Below are 20,173 nucleotides of genomic sequence, written 5' to 3'. Positions count from 1 at the left end.
TGTCAAACACTTAAAAATGGAATCTACAATCATTTATTTAATAACTACAAACCAGAAGAGGTTTGAGGAGAGCTCCATGACAAAAATGATATGATCCCTGACCTCAAGGATTTTGCCACCAATTGTTTTTGTTTTTCAGTTTTTAATCAGTCGAGTTCAGTTCTTTGTGACCCCATTTGGGGTTTTCTTAGTGAAGATACTTGGAGTAGTTTGCCATTTTCTACAATCATTTATTTAGTAACTACAAACCAAAAGAGAAGGTTTGAGGAGAGCTACATGACAAAAATGATATGATCCCTGATCTCAAGGATTTTGCCACCAATCATTTTTGTTTTTTAGTTTTTAATCAGTTGAGTTCAGTTCTTTGTGACCCCATTTGGGGTTTTCTTAGTGAAGATACTTGGAGTAGTTTGCCATTTTCTTCTTTAGTTCATTTTACAGATGAGGAAACTGAGGCAAACAGGGATAAAGGACTTGCCCAAGATCATAAAGCTAATAAGTAAAATTAGGTAAAATGAGGCAAGGTGATGATTCCTAAGCAATTCAAAAACTGGTCCAAATTGTATGTTGCTCTATTTGTTAAAAAAACAACAACCAATTATGCAAACCACTTAAGTTAAATATACAACTGACTTAAGAGAAAAGAAATATTTTAAAATTCACTTTTCTCATTTGAATGTTAAAATATAAGATACACATATATTTGTAGCATTTTACACTAAATAGGACAGAAAACAAAGAAAGTTGCTTTTTCTTAAATATTAACCAGAGTAAGCAATACTTTAAAAATTAGGGAGGGGTAAATTATTTATTAACCTATCTATTCATAAAATTCAGCTTTTTTTTTTTAAACCCTTACCTTCCGTCTTGGAGTCAATACTGTGTATTGGCTCCAAGGCAGAAGAGTGGTAAGGGCAGGCAATGGGGGTCAAGTGACTTGCCCAGGTTCACACAGCTGGGAAGTGTCTGAGGGCAGATTTGAACCTAGGACCTCCCATCTCTAGGGCTAGCTCTCAATCCACTGAGCTACCCAGCTGCCCCTAAAATTCAGCTTTTTAAAAAAAAAATTGAGTTCCAAATTCTCTACCTCCCTCCAGCCTCTCACAAACCCATTAAGGCAAATATGATATCACTTATATGTATAAAGTCATGCAAAACATGAAATGTTATATTATCCGTGTTTTTTAAAAAAGTAAAAAGCAAGAAAAATTTAAAAAGTGAGAAAAGTATGCTTCAATTTACATTCAGTTTTCTCTCTGGAGGTGGGATAGCATTCTTCATCATAGATCCTATGGAACTGTCATGGATCATTGTATTGAAAAATAGCTAAATCTTTAATTGTTGATCATCCTCTCAATATTACTGCACAATGTACAACGTACAATGAATTTCTGGTTCTGCTCATTTCACTTTGCATCAGTTCTTATAAGCCTTCCCCTAAAACTATCCTGTTTGTATAGTATTCCATCACAATCACAAGCCACAACTTGTTTAGCCATTCCCCCAATTGATGGGCATCCCCTTAAATACCAATTTTTTGACACTACAAAAAGAACTGCTATAAATATTTTTGTACATATAGTTTATTTTCCTTTTTTTAAAGGATCTTTTCTGGGATATAAATGTAGTAACGGCATTGCTGGGTCAAAGAGTAAGCACAATTTTATAACCCTTGGCTTAGTTCCAAATTGCTTTCCAGAAGGGTTAGATTGGTTCCCAATTCCACCAATATTGCATTAGGGTCCCTATTTTTCCACATCCCTTCAAGCATTTATGATTTTCCTTTTCTTTCATGTTAGCCAATCTGATAGATATAAAGTGGTAGCATCTCAGAGTTGTTTTCATTTTCATTTCTGTAATCAATAGTGATTTTGGAGCATTTTTATGTGATTATTAATAGCTTTGTCATTGTCTTCTGAAAAAAAAAAACAGCCCGTTCATATCCTTTGTTGTTGTTCAGGCATTTTTCAGTCCTTTAAAGATAATGTTGTGGTTTGCTATTTTCTTCTCTAACTCATTTTAGTGATGAGGAAACTGAGGTGAACTGGGTGACTTGACTAGGGTCACATAGCTAGTGTCAGGGGTCAGAATTGAACTCGGGAAGATAAGTCTTCCTTACTCAGGCTCACCATTCGTTCCACTGTGCCACCTAGTTGCTCCATTTATCAATTGAGGAATGGCTTTTATTAAAAAACACACACACACAAACAAAATTGGTTTGGTTATCTACTCTTTATCAGCTAAACTTGCTTTAAATCTCCCCACCCCCCAGTTCCCTGCTCTCCTAATTTTGGCTGCATGTTTTGTTTGTCCAAAACCTTTTTAATTTCATGTAATCACAATTATCCATTTTAAATCCTGTGATCCCCTCTTCTCTTGTTTGGTCATACATTCTTACCTTATCCAGAGATGTGATAAAAAGAATTTTCCATACATCCCTAATTTACTTATGAGTGATATCATCCTTTATGTCTAAATAATTTGCCCATTTCCACCTTACTTTGGTACACAGTGTGAGATGCTGGTCTATGTCTAGTTTCTACCCTTCTACTTTCCAGTTTTCCTAGAAATTTTTGTTATAAATTATGAGTTCTAATCCCCAAACTTGGATCTTTGGGTTTATTAAACACTAGATTAGTATGGTCACTTTACTACTGTGTCAGAATTTTTTGATGGTTACTGATTTGAAATACAGTTTAAAATCTGTAATTGCTGGGTCATCTCCTTTTGAATTTTTTTTCTTGGATTCCCTTGATATTCTTGATTTTTTGCTTTTCCAGGTGAATTTTATTTTTTAATCAGTCTATAAAATAATTCATTGATAGTCTGATTTGGTATGGCTTGAAAAAATTAATTTAAGTAGCACTGCCATTTTTATTACATTGGCTTAACCTATCCATAAGCAATTAATATTTCTCCAACTGTTTAGATTTGTCTTTATTTGTATGAAAAGTGTTTTGTAATTGCATTGATATAGTCCCTAGGTTTGTTTTGGCAGGTAGACTTCCAAATATTTTAAAATATCTGTAAGTATTTTAAATAGAATCTCTTTCCATCTTTTCCTACTGGGTTTTGTTGGTAATATATAGAAATGCCAGTGATTTATCCTATACCCTGCAACTTAGCTGAAGTTAATTGTTACAACCATTTTAAAGTTGATTCTCTAGGGTTATCTAAGTATACCATCATATCATCTGCAAAAAGTAATAATTTTTGTTTCCTCACTGCCTATTCTAATTCCTTCAATTTCTTTTTCTTGTTTTAGTGTCATAGCTAGAAATTATAATACGGTATTGAATAATAATGATGATAATTGTCATCCTTGCTTCACCCCTGAGCTTATTTGAAAGGCTTTTAAGCTTGTTGATGGTTTTAGATAGATACTATTTATAATTTTATGGAAAGCTCCATTTATATCTATTTTCTAGTGTTTTAATAAGAATTAGGTTGAATTTTGTCAAAAGCTTTTTTCTTCCTCTACTGAGATAATGATATTATTTTTGTTGGTTTTGTTACAGTTATGGTTAATTATGTTTATAGTTATCTTAATACTGTTCAGCCCTGAATTTCTAATATAAGTCCCACTTGACCATGGGGTATGATCTTTGTGATATAGTGCTACAATATCCTTGGTAGTATTTTATTTTAAAATTATGCACCAATAAAGCTTTATTTCTCTGTTTTTGTTCTCCCTGGTTTAGGTATACTTGTATCCTAAAAGAAATTTGGTAGCACTCTTTACTTACTTTTCCAGATAGTTTATATAGTATTGGGTTTTATTATTCCTTAACTGTTTGGTCGAATTTGTAAAACCATCTGGTCCTAGAGATTTTTTTCTTAGGGAGCTCATTAATGGTTTGTTCAATTTCTGTTTCTAAGACAGGGTTATTTAAGTATTCTATTTCCTCTTCTGCTAATTTGGGCAATTTATATTTTTGTAAATATTCATCCATTTCACTTAGATTGTCAGTTTTACTGGCATATAATTGGGCAAAATAGCTCCTAATAATTGCTTTAATCTTGTCTTCATTGGCGGTGCATTCACCCTTTTTATTTTTGATGCTGGTAATTTGGTTTTCTTCTTTCTTATTTTAAATCAAATTAACCAATGGTTTATTTATTTATAGGTTTTTTTTTTCATAAAACCAGCTCCTATTTTTTACTTATTAGTACATTTTTTTTGTTTTTCTTTTTACTCATCCTTTTTAGGAATAAGTAATTGACTCACAAAGGGGTATACTCCAACATGGGTGCCTTTTATCTAGGACCTAGATGCCACCTAGAGACAAGGGAATTTCTACAAATGGGCATAATTGTAGGAAAAGAGGCAACAGTTATCAAGCTTTCTGTTTTATTATATTGTTTGTTCCAGACATGTGAATTAATTGGTGCAGGGAACTCCTTCTATTGATACAGACCAAGAACTTATCAGTATGGATTGAGAGCCAGGCCTAGAGATGGGAGATCTTGGGTTCAAATCTAGCCTCAGACACTTCCTAGCTGGATGACTCTGGGCAAGTCACAACCCTTATTGCTCTTCTACTTTGGAACCAATACACAGTATTGATTCTAAAAAAGAACTCATCAGTAACCTTTGGTCTTAGCCAGCTAAGAAGTTGAATGACTTGCCCAGAGTCACAGAGCTAGAATGTCAGAGGCAAATCTTAAAACCAGATCCTCGGGACGCCCAGGTTAGCCCTCTATTTACAATATCACATGATCTATTACAAAATTACTTCTACTTTTCTTTGTGTAACCAGCACACATCCTAATCAGATCAAGGTCAACCCTGAATTGCAGCATCAATAAAAATTGGTTGCAGTACCTCATGCTAATCAATTAGGATCAAAAGAGATAAGAAGGGAATGAGGAAGGGAATAGACTATTCTATATTGGTGCCTACTATGGGACAGGCATTGTGCTAAGAATTTTACGAATATTATCTCATTTGATCTCATAAGTCACTGCCCCACTTCCTCCAGATTCCTAGAATTTATTTGGGGAAATGATGATCTCCCCTCTTTCCCCTCCAAGGTACAAGGTGCTCTGGGTAAGAAAGACGATAAGGAAAGTCTAACAGACAGGCAAGACTGGAAGGGGATCTTTGAGAATGGGGAGCCCTTGGGAGGAGGGACAGCAAGTCCACTGCTCAGGGAACAATAGGTAACAGGAAGGGTTCTGTTGCCTTGGGCAGCAATACGCCTCCAAATGTGCACAATGACTTCCAAAGAAAGGCAATGAAATAATGTTCTGGAGGCAATAATTCCATAGGCAGAGCTGACTATAGAAATGGAGCTGTTGAGGCAAGGAAGAGGAACTGCATTCTGTTTTTTTTAAGCTATTGTTTTCTTTTCCCCATTTTTTCTTCAACCTGTCTTATTTGAATTTTGAATTCCTTTTTGAGCTCTTCAGAGTCTGAGTCCAGAACTGGATTCTTTGGGACCAAAACCCTATTGGGACTCTGAGATGATAGTATAAAGTGTGACTTTAATGTTTTAACTTTCTTACTTTGAAACCATTTGGGAAACATATCCAGCAGCAAGAGTTAGAAAGAAAAATTCCATTTAAAATTACCCTAGATAATATAAAATACTTGGGAATCTATCTACCAAGACAAACACAGGAACTATATGAACACAACTACAAAACACTTTCCACACAATTAAAACTAGATCTAAACAACTGGAAAAACATTAACTGCTCATGAGTAGGATGTGCTAACATAATAAAAATGACAATCCTATCCAAACTAATTTATTTATTTAGTGCCATACCTTTCAAACTACCAAGGAACTTTTTTAAATGAAAAATGAAATGTATAATTTTGATTACATTAAATTAAAAAGATTATATACAGACAAAACAATTCAACAACAGGGAAGCAAATTAAAAACAATAAATAAGAAAAAAATTAAAGCAAGTATCTCTGACAAAGGCTTAATATCTCAGATGTATAGAGAACTGAGCCAAATTTATAAGAATACAAAACATTCTTCAATTGATAAAAAGACAAAGAACATGAACAAGCAATTCTCAGAGGAAGAAATTTAAAAAATTTATAGTCATATGAAAAGATACTTCAGATCACTATTGATTAGATAAATGCAGATTCAAACAACTCTGAGATACCACTTCACACCTTTCAGATTGGATAACATGACCAAAAAGGAAAAAAAAAAATTTTTAAACATTATTTTATTTGGTCATTTCCAAACATTACTCATTGGAGACAAAGATAATTTTCTTTTCTCCCCCCCCCCCCCCACCTCTCCTATAGCCGATGCATGATTCCACTGGGTATCACATGTGTTCTTGATTCAAACCCATTTCCATGTTGTTGGTATTTGCATTCGAGTGTTCATTTAGAGTCTCTCCTCAGTCATATCCCCTCAACCCCTGTAGTCAAGCAGTTGCTTTTCATTGGTGTTTTTACTCCCACAGTTTGTCCTCTGCTTGTGGATAATGTTTTTTCTCCTAGATCCCTGCAGGATGTTGAGGGACATTGCATTGACACTAATGGAGAAGTGTGTTACATTTGATTGTACCACAGTGTATCAGTCTCTGTGTACAATGTTTTCCTGGTTCTGCTCCTTTTGCTCTGCATCACTTCCTGGAGGTTGTTCCAGTCTCCATGGAATTCCTCCACTTTATTATTCCTTTTTGCACAATAGTATTCCATCACCAACATATACCACAGTTTGTTCAGCCATTCCGCAATTGATGGGCATCCCCTCGTTTTCCAGTTTTTGGCCACCACAAAGAGGGCTGCTATGAATATTCTTGTATGTGTCTTTTTCCTTATTATCTCTTTGGGGTACAAAGAGCCCAGCAGTGCTATGGCTGGATCAAAGAGCGGACAGTTTTTTATCACCCTTTGGGCATAGTTCCAAATTGCCCTCTGAACTTTTTTTTTTTTACTGAATTAGAAACCATTTGGGAAAATATCATTGAAGATGTCTCTGTAGTAGCATAGCAGTAGAGAGTTAAATTGGGGCCAAAATACAGAAAGTCTTGAATAGAAGGCTGAGTTCAAATTATCTTGTGGGCAAGGAAACCTTGAATAGATCTGGAGCAGGGTTTTAAAAATGGCTATTTGTGAGAGGGAAACTTGACTGCAGTGAGAAGAATGGATTGAAATGGGAAGAGATTTCAGGCAGGGAGTGGAGTGGTAGACAATTGCAGTGTTTTAGGCATGTAGTGAGAAGGGTTTGGGTTAGGAATGGGGCAGCTGAATAGAAATGGGCAGGAATAAGGAAAATTTTCAGAGTATATGACAGAACCTGATGACTCATGGAACCAAGAAGGAAGAAAACTTTGAGGATGGCTAAAAGGAATATTCCCAAGATGAAAGAAACCCAGGAGGCAAGATCATTTATGGGAGCAATTCCTAGCCACAAACCCAAAACCATGTTGGCTCCACTCTGGCCATCATCTCCATTTCATCCCTATCAAAAACTTGGACAAGCCACTGGATCTACCCTGGCCTCTGATAGGTGAGCCTTTGCCTTATCTTGCTCTGGCCATTAGCCCCACAATCTTCTTTCTACCTCCTCTTTATGTGTCATCTTTTCCCTTCGCAGGCAAGAAATTATCTTCAGCTATATGAAGTGGGTAAGACTTTATGACTAAGCAAGGGATAAAGAGAATCATAGATGATAAAATCAATAATAATTTTAAGTACAAAAATTAATTTTTTTTTGCAAAAACAAAACCAATACATTAAAAATCAGAAAAGAGACATAATTGGAAAAAATGTGTCCAACAAGTTTCTCTGATAAAGGTCTCACTCATTTCCAAAACATATAAGGAATTGATTTAAATTTTTAAGAATATGATATATCCCCTACTTAATAAAATGTCAAAGGATATGAGCAGAAAGTATTCTAAAGAAGGAATACAATCTATTAATAGCTATATTAAAAATGCCTCAAACCATTAATACTTAGAAAAAATGCAAATTAAAGCAGTTCTGAGGTTCTACCTCATACCTATCAGATTGGCAAAGTTAATAAAAATGGGAAATGAAAAAAATGTTGGAGAGGCTTCAGGAAAACAGGCATATTCATGTTCTGCTGGTCCTGTGAATTAGTCTAGTCATTTTGTAAAACAAATGGAACATTGCCCAAATAGTTACTAAATTGTGCATACCATTTTATCCAGCCATAACATTACGAGGCCTATACCCTAAAGAGATCAAAGAAAGAGGAAAAAGCACACAGAGGTACAAAAACATGTATGGCAACTTTCTGTGATGGCAAAAAACTGAAAACTAAGGGAGTGCCATTAGGGAATGGCTGAACAAATTATGGGATATGAATGTAATGGAACACTAGTTGCTATAATAAATGATGTTGCAGAGAAATAAAATATAATAAAAATAAAAACTATATAATAAAAGTTTCAGAGAAACTTGGGAAGCTTTTTATAAATTTTGGAGAAAAAATATATAACAATCACACTGTAAAGATCAATAATTTTGAAATATTTAAGAATTAATTAATGATTAATGTGATGATTAACGATTCCAGAGGACCCATGATGAAACATGCTACCCACCTCCTGACAGAGAGGTGGGATTCAGGACACAGATTGAGACTTTTTTTTTGGGTATGGAAAATATGGGAATTTATTTTGATTGACTCTGCATTTTTGTGGTTACAAGGGCTTTGTTTCTCTTTTTCTTTTTTTAATTGTGGAGAGTTGAAAGACAGAAAATAGGTTTTTGATCATTGAAAAAAATAAAATTTATAATATAAACAAAAGAACATTAGCTCCTTTGGGGCAAAAATTGCCCAGATTTTTTGTTTCCCTAGAGCTTAGCATAGAGCTTAGTATACAGAAAACATTTAACAAATGTTTCATCTGTCTATTCAGAGGAATTGGTAGCTACCTTAGGTTAGTCTCAACTCTGAACTGAACCATTTAAGCCACAGAACTTCAAAGTTTCTTTTTCTTAAAAAAAAAAAAGAGTCTTTTTCATTTTTATGAGCTGGACCAAGGAAAAGGCCTGAATATAAAATCACGGATCTCTGCTATATAAAACTTTTTTATTTGTTTTTCAAATTTGACTAGTAATTTCAACACTGCCCTGCCTAATGCATCACTATTATTTCTTCATTTTCCCCACTTCCTATCCCCCCACCCAAACCCCCTTAATCCTTGTTACAAATAAATATAGTCTCTTTTCTCCTGGGCAACTGCTTTTAAGGTAAATGAATTTATCATATTCAGTTCATAGAAAATTTTTCAGAGGGGAAGTTATGAAGAAAAGAAAAAGAAACTGGTTAACTAGAAGGGAGAGTGGTAGAAAATGAATGGCTGGGGAAGTTTAAAATACAACTCTCTTCTTTCATAATTCTGCCTAAAAAATGGGTTCTCTGGCTCCAGATTCTCAAGTTCACATTTTTCACTTCAGATTCTTCAACTACTTGTAAAATGTGACACATCTTAGTGAATGACATTACTTACATCTACTCTATTTGCATTTCTGCTGGGAAAACGATCTACTAGAGAACTAAGCAGTTCTCTCACTTTCCCCAAAGTTTAAGATCTGAAGCTCATTCATTCAACACTCATTATATTCTTACTGTGTGCTGAGCACTGGGTTCAACATTGGAAAAGATAAATAAGACCCGATTGTTGCCCTTGTGGAGCTAATGGGGGACTAAAACACACATAGATGACTATAGCATATAATCATGATGAATGCATCATGTCAAAGATAACCTAATTAAGCAGTTTTAATCAATTTATATTTATTGTTTTATGCTTTTTTAGATCTATAGCCTCAGCATGAAATTCTATTAGATATCTAGAATAATGATAAATTATAACCAGCTTTAATAGTAAGCAAAAATCCCCATTGTTGATTGAATAATTGTGTATGAGAATCAGTAATCAATGATTATGGTGAGTAAAATAACAAGGAAAATCCCTTCAAGTGCCCTGCAAAAACATCATTGCTGAGAGTTGTATACATGTCTCCAGGGTCCTGGATTATGTACAAACATTTCTGTAGCCTATAGATTAGTGACATCTCAGTTGGCTTTGAAGCTACAGAGTAGCCTTGGCTGTTACCACATATGGAACAGAGATAACATAATCAGCCACAAGATAAGAAGACTTTACTTTTTTAAAAAAATGTATTTATTTAGAATATTTTCCCATGGTTACATGATTCATGTTCTTTCCCTCCCCTCTTCCTGGAGCTGACGAGCAAGGACGTTACTTTCTTGAAGAAGGAAATCTCCTAAAAGGTGAAACTCTAGTTGCCCTCCCAGAGAAGAAACATTCAGCTGACCCTTCCCCTTCTGGGGGCAGGGGAGGGGTGTAATCTGACTCTCTAGCATAGACTATCAAAGCTTGGGTGGTCCAAATCCCAGCATCGGAGTATCTCTGACCCTGACATTTTGTGATCAACAGCTCCTCTGATAAATGTCAGTTTGAGCTCGGAAATTGCTTCCCAGTGTTTATTTTTCTTTTACAATCATAGAGATTTGAAATAAATTATATGAAATGATGAAAGGGAAGAATATTAATCGGGGCAGCAATATCAAGAAGAAAGTGGCATTTGAATTGGACTTCAGAGCAATGGTAGCAATTCAAAAGGGGAAGGTGGGGAGGGAAGATATTTCAGATAGAAGAAACGTGTAAGACATGATCGTGACAGCCAGCTAGATGGAGATGCTGGGTAGGCACTTGAAAATGAGTGTCCTGACCCAGAGAGGATGAAGTAAGAGATCTGGATCTGGGAATTACATCTTAAGTTTGTATTTCATAAATGTTTTCTGGGTTGAATTATCTGGATAAAAAGAGTTAATGAAGACAAAGGAAGTACATGATATTGCTCTGGAAAAATGTATATTGTAAAGATGGTTGAGAACAGATAAGAGGGGAGCACTCAAAATAAGGAAAGAGAAGAGAACGATACTGTATATAAAGAGAACTGGTCTGGACTCCCCAGGGCAAAGGCACGAGTCTTTGCCAGAAATTGCAGCAAATCAGTCTCGGTACCCCTGGAAGTCACTGAGACCACCATGATCTGTGAGAGCTCTTGAACTACTGCAAAACAACAGAGAAGACATTCAGACTCTGAGGATCCAATCTCTTATTCAAAAGGGTAAAGGATAAGAGAAAGGTGTACATCTTCTTCCTTTTCCTAGTGGGAAGAAAAAAGTGTGATCTAGAAAGATTTCTTTTCCTGTTAGGAAGAGGGAATAACACAAGGAGGGCATGTCCAACCAAGTTTGTCTCATAGCTATACCCAGTGCATTTATATATACATATATATATTTTTGCATTAATATTTATTGTCAGATCTCCATTCCCAAATCTACCATGCTGGTGCTGCCTCTTTTTGCCACATCTCTTTTCTAAAAGACAGATCTGCCAATCAGAAGAGCCCTGGTTCCATGTAGAAGGGATAACCAGAAAAGTAAGAAGAGAGCTAGAAGAGTGCGGTATCTCTGAATCCAAGGAAGGAGAAAGTAACAAATGGCTTTTCACATTATGCCAGCCAGTGGTATAATGAAAAAAGCTCTGGACCCAGAGTCAGAAAAATCTGAATTCAAATCCTGCCTTAGAAACTTACTAGCTATGTGATGCTGAATAAGTTGTTTAATCGCTGTCTCAGTTTTCTCCTCTATAAAATGAAGACAATAACAGCACCTACTTGCCAAGGCTGCTGTGAGAATAAAACGAGTTAATATTTGTAAACCACTTTGCAAACCTTACTGAATAAATACCTATGGGCACTTCTCTCCCCCTGCAAAAATTACTTTATAAACACTCTGCATTTAGTTTATATGTATATATTTTTTTCTCAAATAGAATATCATATTGAGACATGGGGCTATGTCATGTTTGAATATGTATTACCAGTACCTAGCTTTGGGCCTGGCGCATAGTAGGTACGAAGTAAATGCTTAATGAATTCTTTGATTGGATAGAATGGAGCTGGTGACCAAAGAGGCAAATACTAATGAGGTTAAGGAGAATGAAAAAATGAAAAAAGACATAGTGATTAAAGAGAGGCATGAAAGTGAAAGATCTAAGCTAAACTTAGAAAAGGCAGACTGAGAGAGGGGCTCAAAGAATAGGAAGGAGTCTTAATACTGAAGATCACAATAAGGTCAAAGAGGAGTTTTATAAAAAATAGTTAGAAATGTGGATGATAAGCCACGACCAAAAGTTAGAATTTCAAAATCCTCAGTCATGAAGGTGGTGCGATTCTGATCATAGATGAGCATCTCTTATGTCTTGTGTGCTAAATTCTGGGGAGAAATCAAAATAAGAAAAAAAGATTCCACTTTCAGGAAGCTCACATGATTACTTAATTACTTATGTTGTGTATAGATAGATAGATCATTATATATATACGTATATAAAAATAATCACAAATATATACAAAATAGTTGAAAACAAGATAGTTAGGGAACAAAAGTATGAACAATTGGGAAGATCAAGAAAAACTTCTTCTAAAAGGTGATACCTGAACTGAGCCTTGAAAGAAGTGAGGAACTCTGAGGTTGCAGTGAGGAGAGAGTGTCAGATGGTCATTCTGACAGCTGTATGGAAGAAGGAAAGACTTCAGCTGGAGAGACAAATTTTAGAAAAGACACTAATAAGCTGGACAAGATACACTGTAGGCAGCTTCTTGCTCAAGCATAATTTGGACCAGTTTGTCCCTGAAGTTCCAAAAGAAGAGTGAGCAGAGCTCCTCTCTCTCCTGAGTTCCCTTCTGACATTACCAACTGTCCCCTTGAACTCTCCCCCAAAGCATATCAAACTCAGTATGTTCAATATAGAATTCATTATGCATCCCCTCATCTACTGGTTCCATTTTTCAGGTTTCTCTGTTTTTGTTATTCTTCTTTTGAGAAGTGTTCAAATCCTTTGACCACTTATCCTTTGGGGATCTCATCATATATTTGCACCAAATCCTGGAGATCAGACTTTTATCAGAGATCTGATGTAATTATTTTTCTCACACACCACTTTCTTTTCTTATCCTGTCTTCCCTGATTTCTATTCACCCATCCAGAATGACAGCTTTCCATCTTCTAGCTCTTTCTCTTGACACACGCTGATTCCCACACCTGAAAGGCATTCCTTCTTCAGCTGCAACTCTTCGCATCTTCAGATTCAATGCTCAGTTCAAGAACAACTTATTTGAAGCCTTTTTATACCCTAAGGGTTCTCTTTTTCTGCAAAGTATGTATTCACTAACATAGATTCAGGCTGTATCTTCTCAAAGAGACAGTAAGCTTCCTGAGGACAAACACTACTTTGATTTTATTTTTATAGGCAGTGTCTTATACATAGAAGGGGGTTAATAAACATCTGTTGAATGACTCAAATTGATGCTCTCTGATATCACACTAAGCTATTTCAGGCAAAGGGCTATGCTGAGCCAAAATTATATTCACCATAGGGGCTACACCAAAGGATTCATGCATCATAGGAACGCTGCTCATGTTTGCTGCTGATGGTGACAACATTCATTTTGCATTTGCTGTGATGCATTCAGCTCAATGTTAGGCAGCTGTGGACAGTAACTCAATGGAGAAATTGCTGTCAGCTTGACCCCTGGGCTTCATTCTTTGGGGATTTTTCATGGCTTTAGGTCACAATAAACCTCCAGCAGAGAGTGACTGTTATGATGACTACAAATTATTGCAGAGCTCTTTAAGTTTGGAGTGAAAATGTCCGCATGGATACCAAATGCTATGTGATGAAATAGAAGTTAAATGAAAATTATTGACTTGATTACACTTCATCAAATAGGAGAAGACAATTCATGGCTGAAAAAATTAAAAGAATGATAAAATGTATAAGAGCATAAAAGGGGAAGCAAAATACTTTAAGGAGAATGTATTTTTCAACACCAGAGAAAATTCTGAAAAATGAGAACATTAATGTAATTTATTGGTACAGTTATTTTCTCTGTTTCTTTTCCAATTTCTTCTGATGTGAGTGCTTGAATAGAAGCTTTCCCAACTTCTATTACTGAGTTAACTACAGTGTTTCCATAATTAGAGTTGAAACTTAAATTGTGAGCTGAAAACTGAGACCTAAATTTCAGAGCATAGGGAATTGTTTGAAATTGTTATAATGTTTATTCCAATATGAATTTAAATAATATTTATAAAGCATTTTTTAAAAGTACCTGGCACATATTAAGCACTTAATGAATGCTTATTTCCTTCTCTCCATTTAAAAAGAGAACTTTGTTAGTGAGAAATATAGTCTATTACCTATTCACATACTAGTAATTAAAGTTTAAGTAACTTTTCTTCATCAAGATATACACAAAATCATATTGCTTTAAAAATTTCACACTTCCCAAGTGTTTGCCATAGGCTGATATATTTAGTACTTTTCTTCTACAAGGAAGTGATGATGGGTTCTTGAAGGTAATGACAGTGGAGCTTAAGCTCTAGAAGGTTCAAATAAGTTGAAAAGAGAAAAAGAAAGGAAGGAAGGAAGAAAGGAAGGAAGATGAAGAGACATTTATTAATATTTGCTATGAATTGAGCAATTTATAGAGATATGAATACAAAAGGGGAGACTCTCCTTACAGTAGAAAGATGGCCAGTAAATTGGAAGTTAGAGTGATGAATAAAGACATAGAGGAGAAGGCTGAGAGATCTTTGCCAGCAGCATTGGCATTATTGATTTTACTGTAGACCTGGATGGAGGAGGAGGGGAGAAGTTATATCTTGAATTCCTTAGCCTTTCATAATTTCCCATTCCATTCTTTCCTATGATTTCTTGTAAATAAAGAACAATACTCTGCTATTTTATTTCCTTTCCTTTATATTGATAGGTCATCTTCTGGGCTACTTGGAAAACTTGCTATTTGTCACTGAAATGGATAAATTTAACCTCCATGTGTCTTGGGCTTGTTTTTCTGGTGGTGGCCTGTTGATTCTCTCATTTGATGTTTTTCAGTCTATATTCCAACATTCTGAACACTTTCCTGGTATTATTTTCTGAATCATGGTAACCAAGTTTGTTTTTTTACATGTCATGGATTTTTAAAATTTAAAATTTAAACATTTATTACAGGTCATGGGCTGGCCAATTGGTGATAAATTATTTGCAGGTAGCAACCAATGAATCAAATTCAAAACGTTCCTGAGGCTTTGGCAGCACCCTTCCACTTTTGTGGGAATGGTGGAAGAATACAGAGAATAGGTGTTGAGAAGTATGGTTCTTTTCCTCTAGGAATAAATTAACTCGTTTGTTGTACAATGATTTTACAATAACAGTATTGGCTAAAAGGATCTCCTCAGAGAGAAAAAAAAGACAGTTGATGGAATTGGTTTCATCCTGTGCCCAAAGGCAACAAGAAACATCACTTAATGAAAACATGGTCATTTAGCCTTACACAATTGATAGCATAAGCAAAAAGTTTACTATAAAGATAACTACAGTTTATGTACCAACATCTATTGCAGAGGATGAGGAGGTAAAGAAATGTTTTGACCAGGATAATCTTCCAAATCAAGTAAACTTTGATGTTCATGACCTACAATGTAAAGTTGGGCACAAGGAAGGATAGGTAAATTTTATATATATTTGTATACATACATATATATATATAAATATATATATAAAGATATGGTTCAGCATTCAGTGAAAGAGACCATAGAAAGGCACAGAGATTATGCCTTCATGCATATTTTCTGCAGAAAATAAATGGAAGACACCAATTGTGGAAAGCACAAGACAAGAACACATAAAAAAAACAAGAAAGTGGAACATGGAAAATGACAGTCATTTTCAAAATCAGACGGTGTGTAATACTGATCAATTAGAAAAAAGGTCCAAATGAACCTCATTTAATAAAAAAAACACTGTGTGCAAGTACAGTGTTCTTGACTGATAAATTAAAAAAAAAAACACTTGACACTGAAAAGTGGAAAATGGATAAAAGTGAAGCCATTTGCTGCTTTATTAAGAAAGTTTAAGTGATGAAAAACAAGAACCAAAATGAGCATCAAAAGGGCCCCAAAATTGCCTCAGTCAGCAAACACTTGGAGACAGCAAAAATAAATAAATAAAAATCAAGTGACCAAAAAACCAAAGACAACACTAGTTATGATTTTAAGCTCATCAGCAAAAACATTATAAAAGGTGATGAAAAAGTACAAGCAGAATCATCTTACAATTGGAAAAAGGCATCAGGAAGGAAACTAAGCTTGCAGAAAGTTTTCCATGTCAGTCAAGCCATTTTTTCTCAAGAGCATTTCTCAATGAAATTTGAATACCCCCCCCCCGCCCCCTAAACTCCCAGGTCAAAAAACAAACAAACTCTTCCTTCCAATGTGGATATTGAATGCATCTTTCTTTGTGATTTATAATTTTAAAGGGTTGTCTAGAGAACGGAGAGGTTCAGTAATTTGCTAATGCTTTCAGCCTGTGTGTGTTAAAGATAGGATTGAGCCTAGATCTTCTGTACTCTAGAGGTACTCATCTGTGCATGGTAGCTATCATTATTTCGGATGCATGATCTCTTCTCATTTATTTCCCATTGCTCTTCTTCATATTTTTGCAGGCTCTAACTCTTTCAATTTCTTCTCTCCAGAGACACCAATTCTCCTGTAGGTCACTATCTTAGTTTATATGGCATTCAGTTCTTCTACTTTTGCTTCCCCCGATGAGGGTCTGCTTTTAGGTGTGCTTAAATCATTTGCCTCTTGGACCTTTGTTAATCCATCGATAATTTCATTACTCATTTACCTTTTGATAATTTAACTTATTTGCTTTTTTAAAAAAATAGGATTACAATCATGCTACCAGATAAAGTCTGATCTTGTCTTTCTTAGTCTGGTTTGCTGGGTCATCGTCTATCTTCAACCCACTAAAAACAGGTATTACCCTAAGATCTGTCCTGGGTCTTCTTGTCTTCTCTTAAGTCCACCAAGTTTGGCGATCACCACTATGCTGATTACTCATATGTATGTATGTGTATGTGTGTAAATGTGCCTATATATTGCCCAAATTTCTCTCTTGAACTCTAGTCCTGCCATGTTAATAGAATCACAGATCTCAAAGTTTGAAGCATGTAACCTATGCATGTATATATACATATAATCAAGCATCTACATGCAGAGTTTCCTACCACATACCTGCCCTGTGCTTCATTTAATGTTTGTTTGAAGATAGCCAGTGACAGTGAACCCTGTCCCCAGTAAGTCAGCCTACTGAGCTTTGGGATAGTTCTAATCGTTAGGGCAGCTAGCGGGTGCAGTACATAAGAGTGCTGGTTCTGGAATCAGAAAGACCCGAGTCAAATCTGGCCTCAGACTCTTGCGAGCTGTGTAATCCCAGGCAAGCCACTTACTCTGTTTGCCTCAGTTTCCCCATCTGTAAAATGAGACGGAGAAGGAAGTGGCAGACAAGTCTAGTATCTCTGACAACCTTAAAAGGGGGTCACAAAGTCTGAAATGACTGAAGAATAAACAACAATTTTTAGTTCAATTTGTTTCCTTACATCAAGTCTTCATTTCCCTTTTTGCAACTTATATCCCTAGCTTCTAATTTTTTCTTTTGGGGTCAAGAAGTATATGTCTAATATTTGAGGCCCGTTTTCATATTCTTTCATAAATCTTTTCTTCTCCAGGCTAAATATTCTCACTTCCTAGAATCGATCCCTTTATGGCATGATTTCCTTGCCATTCACCATCTTCTAGATGCTCTCCTGTGTGTCGCTGTCTCTCCTAAAATGTGGTACCCAGGACTGAGTATGATACTCCAGATATGATCTGATCAGCCCCATTACAGCACCATGCCTTTGCATTTAGCAGTTAAGAGATCATTAGTAACCATGGAGAGAGCCATTTCAGTACAGCGAGCAGGTCTTTTAACCCCAAGTCCTGGATATTATGCCTCTCTTAATGGAGCCTAAGAATGCATTAGTTTTTGGCTACTAATCACACTGTTGACTCACATTAAGCTTGCAGTCCACTAAAAACCCTTCGATAAGATGAATTGCTGCCGAGCCACGTCTCCTACATACAGTACTGGTGAAGGTTGAGCTCTTGAACCCAAGTAAAATACTGTCTACATATCCCTATAAAATTCCATCTTATTTGATGCGGTGCACACGCAGTTGCAGTTTGTCAGAACACTTTGGAATCTGCCTGCATTCTTCTCTCTAGCTTTATGTCAACTTGCAAATCTGATAAACAGGACTTCTCTGCATTTCTCCAGTCACTGAACATTGGTTCAGCAGCCCAGGACCAATCAGAAACCCTCAGGGCACTCTCCTAGAGAGACTGTCTTCCAGGGGACGCGGCACCATTACTGGAGGGAGGGGGTTGTTGATCAACTAGTTATGAATCCACCTAATGATCTAAATAGTGAGAAAGCTGCATCTCCAGTGGCTTCTTATTGCTGTTGGGATCAAATCAAATTCCTTAGCTTGAATTATATGGTGCCTACCTACCTCCTTTCCAGGATGATTTTGTATCGCTCCTATTCACATACTCTGAATCCCAGCCAAACTGTCCTACTAGTTTGAGGGACTCAAAATTCAATTTCTTGTCTCTGGGCTCTTGTACAGGCTTCCCTGCCCTCTTTGCCTCCCCAGTAAGCACCCCTCTCCCCACCTGCTGGGAATATACTCACTCCTTATCTTCTCAATTTTTAGACTCTTTCGTTTCCTTTAAGATTCAGATTGGGGAGGAAGGGCAGCTGGGTGGCTCAGTGGATTGAGAGTCAAGTCTAGAGACAGGAGGTCTGGGTTCAAATCTGACCACATATGCTTTCCAGCTGGGTGACCCTGGGCAAGTCACTTCACACCCATTGCCTAGCCCTTACCACTCTTCTGCCTTGGAGTCAATATTGACTCCAAGACAGAAGGTAAGGGTTTAAAAAAAAGATTCAGATTGGGGGTCCTCCCCATCCCTAGTTATCATTCCTTTTTTCCTCAACAGAGTTGTTATTAATCTGTGTACAAAAGAATTGTACCATTAGCACAGAAATGGAAAGGAAAGGAATAAACAATTTTAATGGCGAGGCAATTTGTCCCTCATTCTACCCACTGAAGCTTATGTTCTGATACAAATTTGAGAAGGGGGGCTTGGATCATCTATTGCTGGGGTTATTGTTCCCTTGACTCTGGTAGTGTGAGCATCCAGCTCATTGGATTATGAGCCTAGAACTTCCACTTCATTATCCCCAGTCTAGTCACTGTATTTGGTCTAGTATTTGGTCTTCAGAGAGAACTAGGCTTAGTGGAACTCCTGAAAACTTCAGCTGAGATCCGAGGGGGCTGCTCTGCCTCCTTTGCCTTTCTGGTGTCCTTTCTTACCTTGCACTAAATTAGGAAGAAACAGAGGGTGGTGTGATCACCCTGTAATGCAATCACATTTACATGCAAAGCCCTTTTGATGCTGTTTTCCCCCTAATTATAAGTTTTCCAGTCAGCTAAATTTTTACCTGTTTTTATTTCCTTCTATTTGAGGAAAAGTCCTGATTGTCTGTCTGACTTTTCTGAGCTTAGTTGGGTATAGAAAAAAAATCAAATTTACATTCCATTATTTCCACACCAACCAACTCAGATCCACCTGAAAATGATACAGATTGCCCTGTTTTACTTATAATTTTTTATCATAAACTAAATCAACATCAATAAAAATGAATATTTCTATATACAAATAACAGAAGACTACATGAAACAAAGAAGAAACTTTTATTACATATAGTTAAATATATATGTATATATTTTTGCAAGTATATACATACATAAATATGCACATTTAATGCTAAAGCATTGTATAGTAAATAGAGAGCCAGCTTTGAAGCCAGGAAGATCTGAATTCCTCTCATCAACACATATAGACTGGGCAAATCACTTAACCTCTCAGCTCTAGGCAGCTTACTACTCCTCCAAGTTGGTAGAGAGAATCTGCTCACTTGGGAACTACCTATATTAATGAAGCCACAAATCTACTTCCTATTTTTATTCAATTTAACATGAGAGCACAACACGGCCCCACCTATCTGTCCCCATCTGGATCTAATTTCCTTCTTCATTCCTTGTATTTTTAAATGTTTCAGCGCTGCTCTTTCATCTTTTTTCTTTCTTTTTTTAATATCAGAATCCCAATGCTGCCTCCCCTAACTCTCTCTGACAAAAATTAGAATCCTTCCCTTTTGGTTA

At 36.1% G+C, this 20,173-nt stretch overlaps 1 protein-coding gene across 2 annotated transcripts in view; it reads right to left on the bottom strand.

The window, feature by feature from the left end:
* DNAJC1 (DnaJ heat shock protein family (Hsp40) member C1) overlaps positions 1 to 20,173 on the bottom strand; it is a 259,166-nt gene that overhangs the window by 115,288 nt on the left and 123,705 nt on the right. The window lies entirely within an intron of this gene.

The sequence above is a fragment of the Monodelphis domestica genome, chromosome 5 (assembly GCF_027887165.1).
Source record: "Monodelphis domestica isolate mMonDom1 chromosome 5, mMonDom1.pri, whole genome shotgun sequence".
Lineage (NCBI taxonomy): Eukaryota > Metazoa > Chordata > Mammalia > Didelphimorphia > Didelphidae > Monodelphis > Monodelphis domestica.
This window is presented reverse-complemented; position numbering and strand designations above follow the sequence as displayed.